The following is a 6,268-nucleotide window of genomic DNA, read 5'->3' on the forward strand; positions in this document are numbered from 1 at the left end:
TTAAAGGCTAGAGAGTTCTCCATGCATGAACAGTTTATTGCTGACCTGGAGGGAAAGCTGAGTCAGCACACAGTCAGCAAAAGTGGAGCAGAAGAGGAGTGGACAGCTTTCAGAGACTTGGTATATAGCACTGTATTTGCTCATCTGGGCTAGAACACCTGTAAACATCAAGATTGTTTCAACAAAAATGATGGGGAAATTCAGATGTTGCTAAATGAGAAATGAGAGCCCTGAAGGGTTTATCAGCAGGATAGTTCATTGGGTCTCTACCATCAAAAGCAAAGTGCAAGTAAAGCTTAGAGAGATGCAGCATTCTTGGCTCAGCAAGAAGGTAGAAGAGATTCAGTTTTATGCTGACAGCAACAATCCAAAGCTCTTCTATGATGCCCTGAAGGCTATTTATGGGCCAAAGACTTTTGGTGCATCTCAACTACTTAGTAGTGATGAAGCAACCATGATATGTAACAAGGACATGATCCTGAAAAAATGGACTGAACAGGTGCATAGTGGCATAGTGTTTTTAACAGACCATCATCAACTATTGCTGAAACCACTGATTGCATGCCTCAGGTCATGATCAGTTCCTCTCTAGCCAAACCTCCAACTGAAGAAGAGCCCTGTATTTCCAGTAGACTGCAAATTCCTTGAAGGCAGGAACTGTTTTCTTTCTGTCTTTGTATACCCATTACCTAGCGGTGTCTGGCACATAGTAAGCATTTAATAAATGTTTGCTCAATGCAATCCAATTTACAATCCAGCTGGAGTCTTACTTGCTTAATGTAGCCTGCTTTGACTACTGTGGCCCTTAGGGATTATTCCCTCTTCTGATCTCCTTGAGCATTCACTACCTATGTGGTATAGTGCTTTAGAAACAGAGAGTCTGCATTCAAATCCTGGTTCTGCCACTTTCTACCTGCATAATAATGCACAGATTGCATAACCTCTTTCAGGTTCAGTTTTCCCATTTTTAAAATGAGGAGGTTAGACTAGATCAGGGATGGAGAACTTACATCCTCAAGGCCAAATGTGGCCTCAAGGCCACAGATTCCCTACCCCTGGACTAGATAACCACTGAGGTTTCTTCTAGCTTTAAACGTCTGATTCTATAATAACTCAGCACTTAGATATCCTGTCTATTCAATTAGAATATAAGCCCCTAGAGAGCAGAGACCGCAGGGCTTTGCACATAGTAGACACTTAAGAAATGTTTGTTGATGGTTAATATGGAAATATATTTAGTATGACTTAACATGTATAATGGTTACCAAATTACTTGCTTTTTCAATGAGTGGGGGAGAGACTTCAGGGAGGGACAGAATTTGGAACTCAAAATTTTAATAATGAATGTTAAAAAAGAAATAACCATAATTTTAAAAAATAAATATTTGTTAAATGGAATTAAGTCCTTGTTATCCTCAAGGCCTAGGATAGTACCCTACATAGAAGAGACAATCCATAAACCTTTGCAGTCAATGGGATGCCTTAGTCAAGTTGGATGACTCACCATTGTCCTAAGTATGTCCTTCCTATACCTCTCCCTTAGCCTATGCAGTTCACTTTGCCTTAGAATGCCCTCTCCATAAATCTCTGCATACCCAATCCTCAAGGCTCAGTTTGTAGGCAATCTCTTCCGTAAACCTATAAAGGATCACCTCAATCCAAGGAGATATTTCCCTTCTCCAGATTCCTAATACACTTTGCTTTATATCTCTCTCATTTCACTTATCTGAGATAACCTAGAACTAATTATTTGGGGTATATGCCCTCTCTTTTCAAAGACACTGTCATATCTTCAATGGAAAGAAATATATCTCATATTGCCTCCAGAAGAAAATACAAATTCCTTTGCTTGGTATTTAAAGCTCTTCACAGTTTAACTCCTGTTTATCTTTCCAAGGCAGTTTCATAGTACTTAGTTTCAGTCAGTCAACAAACATTTATTAAGCTCTCACTGTGTGTCAGGCATTGTGTTAAGTGCTTGGAATACACAGAAAGGCAAAAAAAAATTTGCCCCTGCCCACAAGGAGCTGACATTCAATGGGCAAGAAAATAAGTCAATAACTAGAAATACAGAATATATGTACATACACATTTTTAAACATATACAGAATAAATGGAGGCAATCTAAAAGGGGAAGCCATTGGTAGTTGGTGGGAGGACTGGGAAAGGCCTCCTGAAGAAGAGGGGATACTACTCTCATATTTACAGCCTTGCTTTTCCCTGTGCTTGACATTCCATCTCCTATCTTTTCCCTGGCTGTTCACAAGCTGTCATGTTTGTAAAGAATGCTCCCCTTCATTATCATCTCTCTCTTGGATTACTGAGCTCTCTTCTTGGCTAAACTCCCATGAGATCTCCTATATGAGATCCTCCCTGATCCCGCCAGCTGTTATTACTCTCCCCCCACAACCCAAATTACTGTGTATACATTCTTGCTGTCTTATCGGTGTTATTGTTGCTTGTCTTCATTGGACAATAGGGCCCTGCAGGCCAGGGACTGTGAAGTTGAACGTTTTTGTATCCCAGTATTTAGCGCAAGGCTTAGCAAATCATACTTAAGAAATGCTGATTAAAGTGAATCACAACAATTTATATGCGTTGGTAATGAATTGTTCTTCACCGCCCCTCCCTTCACCCCCCACAGCCTACCGAAATGCCTTGCACATAGTAGGCACTTCAAAAATTTCTGATGAACCAAGGACCGACTGTATTGTTTATTTCAAAAGAAATACCAGTTGAAGTAGGGAACGACTTGAAAAAAGTAAGAGATCATTGACCATGGGTCATGCTGTTCATAATTTCAATGTTTTTATTTTTCCAGCCAAATATTAATTATCTAAAGCTTGTCATGCTGTTCCTTGATGACTTTTAAACCTGTACCCCCATGAATTACAAGATTGCTTGCAATTTTACCAGTCACCAAGTAGTCCCTAATTAAACATCAAGCTCCTGAATTTAGAGAGCCTGTCAATTGGCAGTTCTCTGCCATTCTCTCAGATTTGGACCCTTCTGAAAAAAGCAGCCCAAACTCTGACAAATTCAAGACTTGGGAAATATGCAGCAGTCCAGTATCTGTCACCCTATTAACAACTTGCAGCTTGGAAAACAGGCTGGTTTGGTAAAGGAGAGCGAGTCAGCAAGCCCTCAATTGACTCAATAGACTGATTAGTCAGCTCTATGGATTCCAAAAAGCCTCACGAGAGCTTACTTCCAACTTCATGACATATGTCTTTGGCTCTCAATAGACCTGCATAAGAGGAAAGCAAAAGCGGGGCAAAACTGAGTTATCTTTATCCATTCCTCTAGCAATGCAAGAGGAGAGAGAGAACCGTCAGATTGTTTGAAATAGAGCAGTTCAACTCCTTTTTTGAAGGCTCAGCAACTGAAAATTCATTTTGACAATGAAAAATGATCCAAAGCAGCCATCAGATAGAGCTGGCTGCTTAACCAGTATCTCTGCATTAGACATACAGGCACCCTACAGAGTTTCATTTGGAAATCAGGATCATGTTGCCTAAAAATTACAAGGCAGTCCTATTTTTCAGGGGGTTTCAAAAGCACCCATGACCACATCAGCAGCACTCAATTCCTTCTGAATATCTTTCAGGGGTATCTACCTCTAACAATGATTCTAAGGGGGAAACCACCCCCCCAAACAAAAGTCATTCCAAAGAACTGGGCACCTAATTCAAAAGGGGATGCAAATCTGTAAGCTTGAAAGGCCTTCTGTTTCTTCATCTAGTCCTGTCTCTGAACAGAAACCTTCTCTATACTCTGACATTCAGTACAAGGAGGGAGACTCATTATCTACTGAATATCAGAAGGCAGAATTTGAACCCAGGTTTTTCTGACTCTAATTCCAGCATCTTAGATATTGATAGTCACTGCCTCTACTTTGGACTAATTGGGGAACAAGGATTGGCTTGTAGCTGGGTGGGAGGCAGACCTGAGGTACCAAACAGCTTTCATCACCAGGTATTATTTGAATTGGTTGCTCTCTCTGCACTCCAACTTCCCCACCTCTGACTAGGGTTGCCTGCTAGAACCTGGCTGTGACTTCTACCTGTTGTTTGTCTCCTCCTCCCTGCCCCAGGCCACATTCTCCATTATATCCCCCAGTTCAAGAACTTCCAGTGGCTCCTTATTGTCATTAAGATTAAATATGTCTTCTGTTCACCATTTCAAGCCCTTCATAATATGACTCTGGCCTCCATTGCCAGGCTTATTTCCCATTACTCTCTTTCATGCCCTCCATGTTCCAGTCAATCCAGTCTATTTGCTTGTCATTCCCCATAATGCCATGGCATCATAATTAGAAAGGACTTTAGAGGACATCAGGTCCAACATCTTCATTTTGTACAGATGAGAAAGTTGAAGGCACAGAGAGACTAAGTTACTTGCCCAGGGTAACACAGTTAATAAGTATTAAGTGAGTTAATAAATGAATTCAGACTCAGGTCTTCCTGACCCTGGGCCTAGTACCCTTTCCACTCTACTATATCCTCCATCTCTTCACTCTTGCAGTCTGTTCTTCCTGGAACACTCTCCTTCCTTACCTTCACCTGAATTTCTTCCAAACTCAGCCTAAATGTCCCCCCTACAGGTAAGTAAGCCTAGCTTGGTCTCTCTGGTTGCCAGTACTCTCCCCATAGCAATGACTTTGTTGCGGTGGTTGTTGTTTAGTCGTTTCAGTCATGTCTGAGTCTCTGTGACCCCATTTAGGGTTCTCTTGGCAAAGATACTGGAGTGGTTTGCCATTTCCTTCTCCAGTTTATTTTACAGAGGAGGAAACTGAGGCAAACAGCTAGTACATGTCTGACGCTTGATTCAAATTCAGGAAGATGCCAATCTGTATTTACAGGGGAAGTTTCTCGTGGGGAAATTTTCACAGTGATGAAGTAACAGGTCTGGTTAAAACAAACAAACAAAACAAAAGCCATGGACAGCACAGAATAATGAATAGAAGGCCAGCCTTAGACTCAGGAAGACCTGTGTTCAAGTCCTCCCTCTGATACATTATAGCTGTGTGAGCATGGGCAAAGCATTTTATCTCTCAGTCCCTGAGGCAACTCTCCATAACTATAAATGGCAGATGAACTGTGAATCTTAGTGCAAGAAATTTCTACACCAGAACTTCCAAAACAAATAATATTAGTGATAAAAATAATAATAAGTAATATTTATATAGTACGTACCATGTGCCAGGCAGTGTACTAAGTGCTTTATAAATATTATCTTATTGGATACTCATAACAACTCTAGGAGGTAGATGCTATTAATATTCCCATTTTATTGAAGAGGAAATGGGGGGGAAGGAGGTTAAGTGACTTGCCCAAGGTCACACAGCTAGTACATGTCTGAGGCCATGTTTGAATTCAGGTCTTCCTGACTCCAGTCCCAGTGTTTTAGCCACTGTGCCACCTAGCAGCTTATATACTATAAATGTAAAGTTCTTTATAAGCCTTAAAGTGTTATGTAAATGTTAGCTATTAACAGTAGTTCCCTGATATGGGTACTCCCTCCAATGAGAAATATTACAATTCATCTATGGCTGCCTATTCTTTGCACCTCTCATTTATACCCTCCCCAAAATTCTCTTGGGAGAGCTGTCCAAAGTACCGGGAGCCTTCCTTGAATTCTCTTGACATCTCAAAGATACCACTGAAACATTTAGGTTAATCATGAGGTTTTCCCCTCATTCTGACCATGTGACCAGCCTAACTTTTTTATTTTACGTACCGTTATCCCCTCCACATCATGGGGTTAGGGGCATAGCATCCTTGCAATCTGGAAAATCCATGTAAAATTATTTGGTTCTCCCTTCATACCAGAGAAGAAGTCTGAATTTTTTCTTTTTCTTTTATGAGGTGTTTACAATACCTTATTGTAAAATCTGAGTTAAATTTTGGTCATAGGCTCTGTGCTATCTGCTGGTCTTAATGAGTTGTTTGTGGCTTCTGCAAAACTCTCCTAAAATTACCATTTAATTTATTATGCTGACCTATGATATATCAAAAACATGATGGGGAGAGTCAAAATGTGGAATAACTATATAATCACGTGTGTATGTAACACACACATGTATGTATATATACATATATGTATGTGTATATACATACGTATGCGTATATAATATATACATATATACACACATATACGTATATTTACATACGTATATATTTGATTACAACTACAACTTAACAAAAGGAGGGGCATGGATGGAACATATCAATTTTTAACAATTTCATAAAGTTAAACCAATGTAAAT

The sequence above is a fragment of the Trichosurus vulpecula genome, chromosome X, assembly GCF_011100635.1.
Source record: "Trichosurus vulpecula isolate mTriVul1 chromosome X, mTriVul1.pri, whole genome shotgun sequence".
Classification (NCBI taxonomy): domain Eukaryota; kingdom Metazoa; phylum Chordata; class Mammalia; order Diprotodontia; family Phalangeridae; genus Trichosurus; species Trichosurus vulpecula.